This window comes from Pollicipes pollicipes, unplaced genomic scaffold, assembly GCF_011947565.3.
Source record: "Pollicipes pollicipes isolate AB1234 unplaced genomic scaffold, Ppol_2.1 Scaffold_6052;HRSCAF=7182_pilon_pilon_pilon, whole genome shotgun sequence".
Taxonomy (NCBI): domain Eukaryota; kingdom Metazoa; phylum Arthropoda; class Thecostraca; order Pollicipedomorpha; family Pollicipedidae; genus Pollicipes; species Pollicipes pollicipes.
The window spans coordinates 15,780,988-15,797,160 of NW_023596805.1; positions in this window are offsets into that span (position 1 = coordinate 15,780,988).

A 16,173-nucleotide genomic window follows, 5' to 3' on the forward strand; every position below is an offset into this window, starting at 1 on the left:
ACACGACAAATAGCATCGCAGACGTCAACACGTTCTCATGTTCTTAAGATCATTAATAAGTATTGGCAGCCAGTTCTTATCGAGGTGTCAACACCGCGCGGCATTCGAGGTGACTTGCATCGCTTGGAAGTTATGGATGTCATAAATGGTGGTGACAAGCGTGTTAATTGCAAACATGGCAGGCGCAGTTGGGCTGGCATGATCTATTCTCTTGCAAACGTAGCGGCATATGGATGCCGTCAGCGACCTGCCGACCTAGCCTCTGAGGATTGATGCCGGTGCAGGTATCTCTTGGGTTTGGCCAATGCACCGGACCCACAATACACAGGGACTCACGACTTCGTTATCTCTAGAAGCCGGTCACAGTCGGACGAAGACGAATCTTGCACAGCTGGCTGCGATGAATTATTATTTTGTATTGTCCATGAACATTAAGACGCCTAAATGCCTACGAAAAATGGGAAAGATGTGCGGAGAGCTCCAGCATAATTCCCGCAGGTCGTGTCGTGCCCTGGTGTTTGCTAATTTTGCCTTTGAGTTATAACGCGTCTGCAAAAATGCCATTAACACGAGACAGATAGAATGCGCAGGTTCCACCTGGTGTTGATTGTGTTATGGTAATTATGCAGTTGCTGATATTACGGTCAAAAGACGGAGCGACATGTGATAATATTGAGGCGCCGGGGCCTAACTGACGCCGCAGAACTGTTCTTTGGGAACATGCTGATCTTCTCGTTTCACACAAACTGAAGCCAACAAATGTTTTAGGTTACACATGAAGTGACAGCATGTGGCTGTATCGCTCTCTTCAGTCATGATTACTACATCAGCAAACGGCCTACTTGCGGAAGACTCACATCGCATATGTCTGAGTTTCATATCCGTGGCATTAGTACATGACACTGGTCACCACTCAGAAGCCGAATAAGAACACTCCTCTGTGATGACAACACATCAAAACACATCACGGCGCTCGTTGATTTCTCGGCACATCGATCTCGTGCCAACTACGCAAACGAGCCCGGCAGCGCAAGTTAAGCCAAATAAAAGAAATCCATCCTTCCCCACCCCTCCCCGTGCGGGCCCGGGCCCGGGCTGCTCCGACAATCAATGGCAGCAGGACAAACAGACCCCGCCGATAGGGGGCGGTCAATAGCCCGGGGCGGTGCAGGGGTCAATACGGCCTGGGTCGGCCGGCCGCAGCAGGGCACACGGCCGGGGTCGGTCACAGGTCCGGCAGGGGCGCTCTGGCCTGGAGTCAGGTCGGGCACGAGAGTCAATATCAGCGCGCCACCTGGGGCACGTACGGGTGTTGGTTTCAAGGCGAGTAAAACTTGGTAGGTTGTGGACCAGAATGGTTGGACCACGTGAAGGTGACACGGAGCTTGTTTACATGGGCAGTTGAGGTCCGGGATCCAGCGTGCGGTCGGACGGACTCGGCAGCACCACGGTCTGAGCCGACATAGTCTGAGTCATCACAGTCTGAGCCGACCGCATGGCCGATCCGGATCTCCTGCCCATGTCAACTGGTCACATGTCAAAAGTTAAGGACATACCAGTCCAAATCGAATCACTTCAGGCCCGGCCATGCCCCACCCGCAGTTGGTGTTGATGAACAACGGTGAGGCCTGCTGTTCGGGGACCTGTCACGAAAGCCTGGCATTAGAAGAACCGCAGATCCCGCCGAAGATGTCGGGGGTCCAGGGGTCATGAGAAGGTCATGCACTGGGAACTTTGGGTGAAAGGCGTCATGTTTTATGGGTCATGATCAATAGTTCATGGAGAAAGGAAGACTTGAAGGGAGACGCATAGAGCAGGCTGTTTCGTGGAGAAGGGCCTCGAAAATCCGACCAATTTTCACGCTTTAAGAACACTTCCGCCCTAAACCAGTGCAAGTAGCGTTGTAGCAAGATGCCACCTCATGTTGCGAATGGGAGGATCTTTCAGGAGAGCGTCTGCATACGACTAAATATCCCGTTGCATTTTTTCGATGGACAGCAGTCACTGTTCACCTTAGTGTCAAGAGTCAGCTCACGTTTCATCGCCGAAGGCTCGTGAAAGAGGCTAGGTTTTCTTAAGCTTGCAAATGGGTATCTTTCAGAGCGACCAATACTGTAATTTCATTGCAACATGCGGGTGCTGCAGACAAAAACCTAAAAGCTTTCGATTGACAGTGTACTCAGCAGTAAAAGGTGCCATCGCCGGTCAGGCAAATTCGGGTCCATCCAACGAAATCAACAAAATGCAGTTTACCTACTCTCAGGTTCATCCGATAACCCTCCAATTAGAGTGTACCACACATGGTGATGCCTGCTGCCTATCTCTAGAATCATACCCACGCTGGGCGCCGAGACCTGTGTCCCTCATGAAGTCACGCAGTAACGGCGGCGCGTGCGCCATTCCCAACGCTGGTTTTGTCCACCCATTACACAGGCTAGGCCAATGGTGACCTTGAAGGTTGACGTGATACATTAGCTGCGGTCGTTCGCCGCTACGATGGTGGCCAATCAACACTTGGCACGTGACACTGCCGTCGAATCAACAGGTGCACGCGCGCCGCCGTTCGGACGTCAGCCAATGAGGGATCAAGGCTGACATGACGTAAATGGGCGATCAATGTAAGTGAATGTATCAACGGGAGGGGGAAGACAAATGGTATTTACAAAAATGCGGGATGTTTCTGCCCACGAAATTTTGTCTATGACCAACCCTTTGTCATAAGCTTTCTGGGAAACGCTGGCGGATATCTTGCGAAACTATATATCGCAGGATTACGCATGTCTTCCTGTTCATACCTATGAATAATGGATAGCCCCAGGAGGGCTGTATTGGTGCGCAGGCCTTTCAGCTGTAATCCGTGACAGAGAGCCGATAAACCTTCTCACCGCGATAATGGACCTAATCTGGTCCCCGCTGCTCATGTTGGTACAGCGCTCGCGAGCATGAATGTGTTAACCTGTCGTGTGCCGGTCCGACGTTGGCCATCCATGCAACGTGCGCCGTGTGACCAGCTCTGGTGCGCGGCGCCACGGCGGCGGGCCTCAGGTCAGGGAAGCGAGGGGAGAGAGACAGGAGCAGCGCGCTCCGGGCAGAGGGGCGCCGGTGGCCCCTGCAACCTGCGGCGGAGGCGGCGGCCCGCCCCGGCCGCCCCTCCCACCCCCGGCAGGCCTCCCGGGAGAGGGGGCGGGGGCGAGCAGAGGGCGGGAGGCGCGCGCCGCAGCGGTGCCCCTCCCTCGTACCCCCTCGGGGGATGAGGACTGGATCAATACAGCAGGGCGCCCGGGCCCCGCCGCCGCGCCCCGCCAATCAATACCGGCCTGAGCGGGGATCTCCCAGGCGGAGGCGCCCTGCACGCCGCCGCCGCCGCCGGGCCTGCGCCGCTTCCCCGGGGCGCGAGGCCGCACGGCACGAACGGCGCTTCCGTGCGCCAGCGTCGACGTGACGGGCTCACGCTTTTCGAGGGAGGTCTGGGATTAGCCTCTACCCGGGAGCCGCGACAGATGGCTGTTGAAAGCGGGCTGAATAAGAGGGACTAGTAGCAACGACGGGCGTCGCTGGCGATAGCCCAGGGAGGTAAATCGCTGTTACGCGCTCTGGGACAAGTGAGATGCAAGTGAGAGCCCGTGTGTCGCTGTGCCTGTTCATCCGATCGCGCAGAATGTGGACTGCCAAACAGTGTGCTACATTGTATTACGGGGTCACAGTGGCAAGGCCTCCTCATGTTTTTTTCCGGTATCAAATATGCCTTTCGGGCAAATCGAACCGTGGTTTTCAACATCTTTTAAGGCAAATGTAAGCTATGTACCCTCCTCAAGGACGTAACGCATGCTGCCGTCTTCCGGCTGGCGCTCTGGCATGGAAATGGAGGGCAGCCAGCGGCGAGTTCAGGCCTTCTGCAATATGCCTTCTGACCGATTTCAGGGCGGTGCAACACGCTTTCTTTGCCGCCAGCCGAAAATGTTTATAGCACTATTCCTCGACACTCAAATTAGGGGTTCGTATGCCCAGGAACTTTCGAAACGTATGTGCCATGAATGCGATTTAGCAGGATATGCGCGGTGCGCAGCATGGGATTGTTGGCATTTGCAAGTTCTGCATGTCCTGTTAACTGGGAACATGTCTGAGATGCCGAGCGTCACTGCCTTTCTTAATAAACAGCCAAGCAGAAGCCAGCCCAGCACTTCCCCACCTGCGCCAGTGAGCCACATCCCCTGAACACCCGGTATTTTGTCAACGCACCCACCCACCACGTTCCGCCCACTCGCCGTCAGCTGGCCTGGCGGCATCGCCGCGGGCGGCTGTTGCATGGCAACGGGTTCGGCCAGCGACCACCGGGCGGCGCGTCGAGCGCCGGGGGACAAGTAAGTCGGCCTGCCCTCCCGCCGGCCTGGTCTGGTCGATACGAGAGGCGGAACTGTGCGTGTACGCCGCCGGCCGCCGGCGGGCTCGCTCGTGGCGGATCCTGCGCCCTGACGGCGTGGGCCGATGCTCCGGATGAGCTGACCCGAGAACGGATCCAGCCGGCCCACGGAGTCGAGCGCAGATCGCCAGTCGGCGCCAATGTAACGACAGTGGTTGACACCGAGCTCAGTCATTAAGTGCGGAGAGACGTGCGTGGACGCTGAATTGCCGCGTACGTTATCGAACTGGAGCGCAGGTTAGCATATCGCGTCGTGGTTGACCATGGCAAAGGCGGTAGCATCACAGCATGTTTGAGGTATCATGTGGGACAGGGACTTCAAAACAAGTGACCGGGGCACGGGAGCAGGCGTTAGTTTCAACAGCCAACTAAGCCAGTGGTAAGAAGTGTGGGAACATTTGCCACTAAAGACGAAATAACAAGCGGCATCATCGAACGGTCGCTGTTGCGCCTGCTTCCTGTGCTGCGCTTCTTCCCATCCGCCTCCTCAACCATGGCCCATCCTCCTTCACCAGTCACCAGTCAGTCAGTCAGTCACCTCACCGCCAGCGCTGCCCATCGCGCCTCCCAGCAAATAAAGCGACGTAAGTTTTGTGTTGTTCCGTAAATGACGTAAGCTCAGTGACATATTGTACGACGGGCGTAGGGCGGCAGCTGCTGTGGGCCCGCGGTATCTCACGCCGGTTAACAGTATGGGCGTCCGAGCATGATGCCGGAAACCCCGTATGAATTGCAGAACAGTCATGCAAAACGTGTGTCTTCGGCTGGGATCAGGTGCAGGGGAGGCCGGTTCGGAGGTCTGCGCCTGAGGTCGTGTTCGGCCGCGGCGCCGGCTACCGTCGATATGGGGCCCCTTCTGCCCATGCTACTGCCGGGGCGTGCTGTTGCGCTTGCCAAGCTGCACCCATGGCTTTCCCGGCACACGGACAATGTATAATTAGGCAGCTTTGGGTTTGCGGTTTGATCTGTTGTCTTACCACACAAGAAGTACAGCTTCCATAAGTCGGCATTTGGCGTTAATGGAAATACATAAGATAGCTACTATGCAGGGACGTAGCCAAGGGGAGAGCCAAGGGGGCTGTGTGGAGGCCCTCTCCCTCTGATCCAGGAGGTCTAAACGATACGCTGGTCGATTTTTCAGGATTTTTGTTCAAATTCTCAGGATCTATATTTGCTTACTCTGCCCTGAGCAAAATTTTGGCTATGTGCGTGCTGTTGAGTTAATCGTTCAATCAAATTCCAAACTAACTTAAGGTCATCTGAATGTGAACCTCCGTAACAATCCCCACTCCCTTTCTCTCGCTCTCTCCCTCACCCTGCCTGCTATAATCTCTGTAAGGCATACACCTGCTGACCTCGGCCGAGTACACACCTCCTGACCTCTACCGAGCACATTTCCTGACCTCTGTAGAACATACATCGCCCGACTTCTAACGAGCGCACACCTCCTGACCTCTGCAGAGCACGCATCCCCCCGAACTCTGCAGAGCACACACCTCCTGACCTCTGCAGAGCACACATCCCCCGACCTCTGCAGAGCACACACCTCCTGACCTCGGCAGGCATGCGCCTGCTGGCTCGTGCGGCGCCGTCCGAGCCGCCGCCCACACCGGCTGCTGCCGACGGTCGTCGTGGCCGATGCCGGCCCAGATATGCTGTCGCTGGCGGCAGCACGGGGCAGCGCCTGCCCGGGGTCCACTGCTCCCGGGCAGACGGCGCGACAGGCTGCTAAGGCTGCGCGCTTTCCATGGCCTGTCTGCTTGGTTGTTTTTTTTTCCGCGAGAAACAAGTCATTCATGGCTCCTGTTTGCATTTCTTCTCAACAAGCGGAACCGTTCGAAGTCTTATTGAAGTCTGAAACATTTGCACAAATAGGTCTCTACACCTTTGACTTTTTCTCGGGATCGAAACGGTGGATGGAGGCTCTATGATCTCCCGTGCTCAATGATGGAGCATCTTCGATAACTTAGTTAAAACGTCACATTGCAGCGCCGTTTGCTCACAGATGCGCTTTGAGCACGTTTCCCCGATATTCGACAACAGTTACAGAAGTTGAGACCTTCCACACAGAGCGCCGAATGCATGTGGTCTGTGCTCTGCCGTCGAGAGCAGACGCCTTGCCAGGCTCATGAGCTGGCTGGCTGCGGCGGCAACGGCGAAGCCCGCCGAACACTGGAGCTTCCGCAGTTCCGGGACCGCCAGGTACCGCCGGCGGCGCAGGAAGGCCCGGGACAGCCCCTCAGCCGGGAGGCGTCCCCGCGGCACGTCCCGGGAGGTCTCCCTGCGGCGGCCGTCACTGCCGCATTCCTGGCCATGCAATGAGCCGCCGGGGGCCGGAGCCGGCCGGCCAGGACCGACCGCGATGCTATCGACGGCCGGCGTGAAGGGCGCGCCGCCGCCCGGCCGCGCAGGAAACCGGCCCTTACGGACGGTGGTTTCTTGCCCCGACGCGCGCGCGGCGGCCGTGCCGCGAAGGGTTCAAGCACCCAGTTAGTGCGGGGTTCCCACAGTGGGCCGACGCGGCTGGCGCACTGCCAGCGCGGCCGCCGGCCCCGCACGCCCCTCGCTGTGTATCCCGGGGCTAAATTTACACGGCGGCGGGGGTCGTGTTTCCCGCCGCCCCTCGTCGGCCCGGCGGCGACACCCCCGTCGCCCGAGGGCGGCGGAAGAGGCCGCCCCGGGGGCGGCGGCGGCGGCGCCCGCTTCCGGGTGCGGCTGAGGGCCGGCTAGTGTCGGTCGGTCATGACACGCCGCGGCGAGCTCCCGTGAGGTCGGCTGCCGACACCAGGAACGCCTCGGATGGTTGACGTTGTCCGGCCTCATTGTGGGTTCGGCCGCCGCGGGATTGGAATAGCTGCGGTGCTATTGTGCCGCGCATGACGCCCTGCTTTGTGCCGCGGACCGAGCGATGCGTGGAGCAGCTTCAGGCTGACGCCTGGTCAGCCGAGTCTGCGTCCGCGCTGCCTCCCTGCCCGCTCAGTTCATGCTTCACGGGGAGAATGCCGCCACTTTCTCCCCAGGAAAGCAGCGCTACTGCAGCTCTTCAGACAGCAGCTTCTCACGAAACCACCCGGCCGCACCAGCTCCGCCAGCCTGCACGCCTTATATGGGGCATGGAGTGTCCCCAGAGCCGGGTCCGCGCGCCACGTGCCGCGGAGCACGGGCACGTGGCGGGCCGGGCGCGCGCCGTTCCCGTGTGAGCGTCATCGCCCGGGCACGCGTTCCCAGGCGCAACACCTGTCCAGAGAGTGCGAGCCATCACGGCGGGTCGGAAGCCGGCCTCACAGCAGCTGAGTGGAGCCGGTCCCGACGTCATCACTAATGCGCCGACGCAGCACCGGCGGCCGGTCCGCCGCGTCCGCCCTTGGCTGGTGGGCTGTGATTTGTGGTCATTCCGATCGCGTGGTTCCCCGGAGGAACATGAACACCCGGCACCGGGTCTACTAGTGGGTGCCGAGAGGCTCTCTTCGGCGCCGCGAGGCGCTGTCTCTCACTATCTTGAATTGGTGGACGGATGACTTCCGTGTGGTCACGTGCCGTGCGGGCGCGCCGGCGGGGTGGCGGGACGGGCGCCGGGGGGAGGGGCAAAGCCCCACCGCCTGCGCGGTGGCGAGGTAGGCGCCGAGGGCTTCTAGAGCGGAGTGCTCTCTCCGAATCGAACGAGCAGCGTCGAATGAGCAGCAGTGTGCGACACTCCAACGCGACTCCGATGTCCTCACGCACCCCCACGTAAAACCAGCGGCGTCACAGACTGCACGTACCGTGGCAGCCGTCGGTGCAGTCCGGCCGTCGCCCTACGCGGCGGAGCCTGGGACAACGGCCCGCTGCACTGACTCGTGCGTGAGCTCAGCCCACCCCGGCGGACGGTGTGCGGGGAGGCGGGGCGGGCCCGGTCTGAGTGCCAGCCTGGGTCGTTCGTTCACCCCCCCCCCCCCCCGTTCATGGCTGGCCGGGGTCGTTCCACGCCCCCCCCCCTCTCCAAGCGGGGTCAAACAGGTCGTTCTGCAACGGGCCGCGCCTTCCACGTGCAAAAACGCGCACCACTGCGGGCGGGGCAGCAGGGTGAGGGAGTGGGGGGGGGGGGGGGGACGCACAGCGAGGGGCGAGGTCAGTGCACGGGGGAGGTGAGGGTACGAGGGGTGTGGACTAGCGACAAACACCGCCCTCTTCGATGGGCGGGTGATTGTGAAGATCCCCTGGTGTGTCGAGGGGACAGTTCTTCGGCCATTAGAGCTCGAGTTATGTATTACGGCCAGGAATGTGATTCATTCGCTGGTGTCCTGTGAAATGGAGCTTTGGTGCGCATCGTGGCGTTTGTTAATACTCTCTGTTTATCCTTCATCTGTAAGAGGCCGACAACCGCCATACAATTTTTCAAGCTTCCACTGAATATCGTGAAATAATGGGGCTAGCCTAATACATTTTGGTCTATATCCACTAACCCATGACATGTTAACGACAGACCTCATGACAAGCTCAATCTGATGATGCATCTTCCTCCGAGTTTCCTATTTCAGGTAGCGTTCCAGCCCTCGCGTTCACCTGGTTAACCCGCTGCCCTCCACGCACCCACATCCGTAACCGCCTCCCAATACATGTAATCAGTGTTACTGCCTTCGGCGAGACGTTTAGTGTTGGCGTCGGCACAGCGGTTCACATTCCAGCGCCGGTAGCTGTGGCCGGCGGCTGCCTGGCGTCGGCGTGAGGCCCGCCGGAGGTAGCGGGGTGCCCCGCTGCAACAGCGCCGCTCCCTCGGCCCTCCCCTCCCGCTGAGGGGCGCAGGGCCGCAGCCAGGGCCGGGGTGGGGGAGTCTGGGCGAAAAATCGCCCGAGGCGGGAACGAGCGATGACCGCATGCGCTCGGACATGTTAACCGTCGAAGCTAGTGCGATGAGAGCTCCTGGATTATTCGACGAGACATAGGACGAAGCAAGAGGGGCGCAGCCGCCCTGCGGTGACGACCTCCTCCCCTCATGACGTCACTGCCCTTATCGTCGCGCCCCAAATACGTTCTAATAACCCTGCCGGACGAGTCCATCCGGCCGGCTGAGGGGAGGCCGCTAGCAACCTGTTGTGGGCGGGCGGCGGCAGCCGGAGCAGAGGCATGGAAGCACTTCATGTGAGGATAACTGAACGGGACAGCCTGGGACCGTGCATCGGAATGCTCCAGACAGTCTATGCAGCGAATTCAGACAGCACTCAGACACAACTGCTCGTGAGCATTCTGCAGTTCTGAATATGGAAAGGGAATACCTTCGCTCACAAAAGTTGGAATTTTTTCTGGACTGCTTGGGTTTTTAAAGCAGACCGTGCTCTCGAGGTGTGCTGTGCCACCTTTTTTCAGCTTTTATTTTATTCCGTTCTTGAGGCGCTCGGTCTCAGAACGCAGCAGCGATCGAACGTTGACGGCAGCCGCTGCCGACGTCCGCCACGCCGCCGTCCACCTCGCCGGCAGCGTTTGCAGCCGCCCTGCGGGCTCCCGGTATCCTCACGCGATCTCTCCAAAGCGGCCGTGACGCGGTGCGTGCTGGCTTAAGAGCGGCGGTCGCGGCAGCTCCGCCGCCGCCGCGTGGCTCCGCGCCGCCCGCCTGGGTCAACATCCATGCCGGCAGATTAAGGCTGTTGCACGGCATTGCAAACACGAATCGACACCGTTGCAGAGCGGCGCATAAATTGTGGTGCGCACGGCACGCTAGCTGGCTGCAGGCGGAGCGCGCAGGCCGGGCCTGCGGAGCTACTGCTCCAGGCCGGACCTGCGTGGCTCCTGCGCTGGGCCGGGCTCGCGGGGGCGGGCGTACGGCGAGGTCCGATGTTGAATGATTGACGTTGCTGTTACTTCGCGGAGTGACACGAAATGATGGGCGAACGATATGACGTGAGCTACGGTTTGATGCGGATTTGATGGAGCGCTTTTTCAGGATGTTGAATATGGTGGTGTTCAGTGGCTTCCTCATGATCGTGTGTTATTTTGGTGACCCTGACCTGGTGTTATTCACATATCTTATGTTCACGCTTATTGCATCAATAAAGCCTCCATTTTACCCGTATCAAAGACGGTAGGTGCGGCACTCTGACGCGTCTAGCAGCGGCCGAGCCCTGCTGTGTGATCCAGTGTCTACCCTCCGGTCGGCCACCGGTCGGTCACCGGAGGTCGGTTACCACTCTTACCGAACCTGATGTCCACTTATTGGCGATAATCAAAATCCTAGCTCCCGTTAGAGGCAACGACCCAGTGACTAAGGAATTAGCGGCAGAGAGGGAGGGTAAAGAGCGGGAGAGGGAGTGAAAAGGAGAGAGAAAGAGGGAGGGAGAGTGAGAGAGAGAGAGTGGGAGAGAGAGAGAGGGGGGAGAGAGAGAGGGGGGAGAGAGAGAGAGAGAGAGAGAGAGAGAGAGAGAGAGAGAGAGAGAGAGAGAGAGAGAGAGAGAGAGAGAGAGAGAGAGAGAGAGAGAGAGAGAGAGAGAGAGAGAGAGAGAGAGAGAGAGAGAGAGAGAGAGAGAGAGAGAAAGGGGGAGGGAGAAAGGAGGAGAGGGGAGAGATAGACATCCGTAATGTCAGGAGACCTTCAGCAGCGACCAAAAAGCAAACATCACACTGCAGTAGCGACAGATATCCGGCGTCTCACGGCATCCCATACACGGCAGCCAGTGATGCCGCCGCGGCGGCCCAGAGAACAGCGCAGTCGGTGCGCGTGACCCAGCCAGCTGTGCCCACTGCCGGCGGCCGGATCAGGGGAAGCAGCGTGAATGGTACCGACAGGTAGTGCACCTGCAGTTCTATTTGTGTGGGCAGCGATGCTGGGCAGACTGGGCGGCGGCGGCGCGCCGTCTGCGGCGGCGCCGGCTCCGTCCCCTGGTCAGCGCGTGGGGCAGAGGTCCGCCGACTCCGTCCCCTGGCCAGCGCGTGGGGCAGAGGTCCACCGGCTCCGTCCCCTGGCCAGCGCGTGGGGCAGAGGTCCGCCGGCTCCGTCCCCTGGCCAGCGCGTGGGGCAGAGGTCCGCCGACTCCGTCCCCTGGCCAGCGCGTGGGCAGAGGTCCCCGGCTCGTCCCCTGGCCAGCGCGTGGGCAGAGGTCCACCTCTCCGTCCCCTGGTCAGCGCGTGGGGCAGAGGTCCGCCGGCTCCGTCCCCTGGCCAGCGCGTGGGGCAGAGGTCCGCCGGCTCCGTCCCCTGGCCAGCGCGTGGGGCAGAGGTCCGCCGGCTCCGTCCCCTGGCCAGCACGTGGGGCAGAGGTCCGCCGACTCCGTCCCCTGGCCAGCGCGTGGGGCAGAGGCCGCCGGCTCCGTCCCTGGTCAGCGCGTGGGGCAGAGTTTCCACAGGCTCCGTCCCCTGGCCATCGCGTTTTTGGGCCAAGGGTCCCCGGCTCCGTCCCCTGGTCAGCGCGTGGGGCAGAGGTCCGCCGACTCCGTCCCCTGGCCAGCGCGTGGGGCAGAGGTCCACCGGCTCCCGGACGCTCCCGGGCTGCGACAGCGTGGCAAGCTCGCCCGCCCCTACCCGATAACAACGGGCTGTTAGCGACAAATTTAGGCCGATCTCGATACTCAGTGTCGGCCGGGAAGTTCGAGCAATTTCGCGGCAAATGGCGGGGCAACTCTGCAGTGAAAGCCAGGAAATGCCAGGCACTGATCTTTCTCGGCATAGCTGGCATGGTGATTTGTCTTTTCGGAGTGATCGCGTCTTGAGGTAACTGTAGAAAAAAATCCTGGATAACTTGTCGTTTTACGCATGCGTTTTGGGTCATGGCTTCAAATGTCAACAGATCGCCCTGTATGCCACATCCAGCCTGAATCGAGGCAGGTAACATGCCGTTTCCTTCAAACACACCGTCCAATGGTTGAGTGGTGGGACGCAGCCTCCCTTCGAACCATCCTTGAACTGTAAGGCGGCCTTATGGCCTGTTCTGTCCTGGACCTGCCGCTGCCCTCTTCGGTGCCCATGTGCGCCTGCCTGAATTCGCCCTGCTCCGTCTGACAGCAGTGTGACGCGCCCTCGGTCCGCCCCTGACCACTCTGCCTCCCCGTGTCCGCCCCTGACCACTCTGCCCCCCTGTGTCCGCCCCTGACCTGCCTGCCGTCCTGGATCCGCCCCTGCGCAGCTCGACCCCCGTCACCGCCGGGTGTGCGGGGCGGCCCGTATTGATCCGAACGTCGGGTGTCGTTCAACCCCTCTGGCGGTAGGCGGCGGGGTCCGGCGGGACCCTTCCCAGAGGTGGGACCCACCGTTGGGGCGCTGAAGGACGGCCACCGTTAACGGTCACCCATCGAGCCCACGACGCATTCCTATAACACCACTACCAGCTCAAGACATGTACCCCGCAGTGTCGTCGTTTATGCAGAAGCGATGGCAGTTCCACTGGGACTCGCTGAGCGCCAACAAGCTGCAGTCCGTGAAACCCCGTACTGGACCATGGCAGTCGTCTTTTCGGGACAGCCGGAGGGAAGAAGTTGCTCTTTGCCGGTTACGCATAGGCCACACATATGCTACGCACCGTCACCTGCTATTGGCTGACAACAGACCATGCTGTAGTCGATGCTCTGACCCGCTGACCGTGCACCACGCACTGGTCGCTTGCCGTCACCTTACTGCAACGAGATCGCAGTTTTTCGGACACCATGTCCAGGGTCGCACGCTACGTGACTTTCTAAGGGATTCTTCGCACACTGTCAAAGTTGGTAAAGTGCTCCAGTTTCTTCGCGCCATAGATTTCCCAGTAATCTTTTTGTCATGATACTAGGCCTGACTATAAAGGTTTTATAGGGTGACTTGATTGATGCACTTGCTTGATTGGCGGCTCTGCATAAATTGATAGTTATGGGTGCTGCATGACCTACAGCAGTCGATGCGCCCTAAAACCCCAAATCATCATCATCATCAGGTTACAAGAGTTGCAGTTTGCTTCTCCTGAGCCCAGTTGTGCCACGCGTGGTACGTAGATTGGTCCTGCAGACTGTCTAGGGTCGCTTCGTGTGAGTGCCCCAGGTTAGACCGATCTGGTTCCGTTTTGGACCGACCTTGTGAGTGCCCCAGGTTAGACCGATCTGTTTCCGTTTTGGACCGACCTTGTGAGTGCCCCAGGTTAGACCGATCTGCTTCCGTTTTGGACCGACCTTGTGAGTGCCCCAGGTTAGACCGATCTGTTTCCGTTTTGGACCGACCTTGTGAGTGCCCCAGGTTAGACCGATCTGCTTCCGTTTTGGACCGACCTTGCGAGTGCCCCAGGTTAGACCGATCTGCTTCCGTTTTGGACCGACCTTGCGAGTGCCCCAGGTTAGACCGATCTGCTTCCGTTTTGGACCGACCTTTTGAGTGAACCAAAGTTGCTTTGAGTTTCGGTGTGGATGCGGTGCACAGATGAGATGAGAAACGGCAAGACCTCCTAAACAAATGCGGGTTTCACTCATGCTTGCAGCCCGTTGGCGGATTTCAACATGCCTTTCCTCCATCCTGCCCAAGTCGGCGGAAATAACATAATTTTCTTAGTTTCGCTTTAGGTAAAAGCGAAACATGTGAGCTAATCCCTCAAGACTGGTTGCTGGATCAGCCACTGCTGCAAGCCTTCCCTTGTACTATTCAATACACAGAGAACAGTCTTCTCTCTCCAAATCTCCCCCTCGTGCTGTCGAATACATAGAGAACGGTCTCCCCTCTCCGAATCTCTTCTCGTGCTGTCGAATACACAGAGAACGGTCTGCTCTCTCCGAGTCTCTCCTTGCACTGCGTCAGGTGCAGCTCCACGGCAATCCCGTCGTTCCCGCGTCCGTGGGAGCTCCGCCGCATTCCGGACCGTCCGATAACACTCACGGGTACGGGGCCCCGGCCGATAGTCCCCCTTATCTGGGGCGATACGGCTCCCCTGGGACAGCCGGGCGGCGCAGTGGAGGGGACGCCAGGACGTGACCGACCGGCCGCGGCCGTGTTCACGGGCGCACGCATGGTTTTCTTGAGCAGAGTTGTTTACGGTGCACGACCTCAGCGTTCCACAAGCACTACGTTCGTGTAATACAGCTGACTTTTCGAGAGCATACAAAATGCACGTGAACAAAGTCGGACAAGTATATGCTGCCTGCAAGCCGCCCTACATACGCCCCCTTGCCGTCCCCTCACCCTCAGCATGGAGCGCTGCTAAACCAAGAGGCCATCGGCCTGAACTTGTTCCCCGTACATATGAAGCAGTCGTTACAAACAAACACATACGCGCTATTGTCGTATACAGGGGCGGAACGAATTCTCAGAACGGGCGTCCGTCAGCCTGACAGGCGGAACGACTGCCCGCCGGACGGTACGAATGTTCGTCGGACGCTATTTTTTGGGAACGAATGTCCACCGGACGGTACCTTCTGGGAACGTTCTTTAATTCGCCGGTCGCAGGCGCGGTTAGGTGGCGTGACGTCACCGCCAGCTGGCATCCATTGGCGGTCTTCGGCTAGCACGACGGATGGCGAGAACGGCGTGGGTTTCACGTGCCGTTTTCAGGGTGTGTGTCAACACCCGCCAGAGGCGCCGGAACGGGGTCGAACAGAGACAGCGGGTCCGGTCGAGCGTGGCCTCGAGCGCCGCCACTCAGAGGTGACGGGACCTCCTCAAAGCTGCTTGGCCAACATCACGGCAATGCTTGGCCGGAGAGTCGCGTTATGCAGGAGCACCGGTGCCCGCTGCGTATCGGGTATTGATTCCGCGACGTCTCGCGGAAGCTGCGATGACCTCATGACCGGCAGCACGCGGTAGATTGGTCGCAGGTCGCGTGGCCGCGGCTTTCGGCGGCCGGTGAACAGATTTGGTTGGTCGATGGGCGGTGGTTTGGCCGATGGCCGACAGACTGACCAATGGGCCTGCCGATGGCGGCGGGTTTGATATTCTGCACCGCTCTCTGGACGTGAGCGAGCCATTTTAGACTGTCCGATCGCCATGCAGGGACAGACTATGGTGCAGAAGCATGTTGCGCGCGCCGATTTGATTATCTGAAGAGCATGCAGGTTCCAGCTGGACGCTCTGCAGAGCTACCGTGCAGGAAGTGCATGATAAACTGCAGCTCTAATGACCGGGATAGGTACATGCTTTGATGTGATAGATAGCGGTAGTAATGGCCACGGCAGTTATATACGCTTCGACGACTGACGATTACAGCTGGCGCATCCCGGCCGGAGCCCAAGGCGCCTCCACTTCATGAGATCACCGCGAAGTGAAGTCATGCGCATTTAAATAATGTCTCACCCTTCTCAGCCCAACTCCCGTTGCGTCATTGGAACCTCTGGTGAATGGAAAGCTCATTTCAGGATTTCTCCTTCCTTTTACTCAATGTTCATTGAGTGCTATTGCCTTAGATGTCAGCTCTTTAAGATCAGTATCTCTCAAGCCGTCTCCTTTCATGCTCGATTTATTATTACTCGTATCTGATTCTGAAGGTATCGATCGACCGGGAAGCCATGATGAAAAGTAAGTAACCACTCCCTGAGTACCATTTAAGGTGACGGCGAAAGCCCACGAGGACCATGCACCTTTCTGAATGCTGTTGCGGAAGCGCCTTCGAAGGCTTTTCCGAAGTTTTGAACTTTTCCGAGTTGCTGATGAAGGTACAGATTGTAGGCGCTGCCACGCCTGCAACGTTTCCATTTTCGACACACGTAGCTTCTCACAGCCAGCTGTAAAATCGGCGCGGTGCCTTCTAAATGAGCTCCGGCCCCTCCCTTTTAAGAAAGTCCTGGCGTTGCCCCTGCCACGGATGAAGGCTTGCTCAATTGTTGCACGATCCCCGGCAGGGG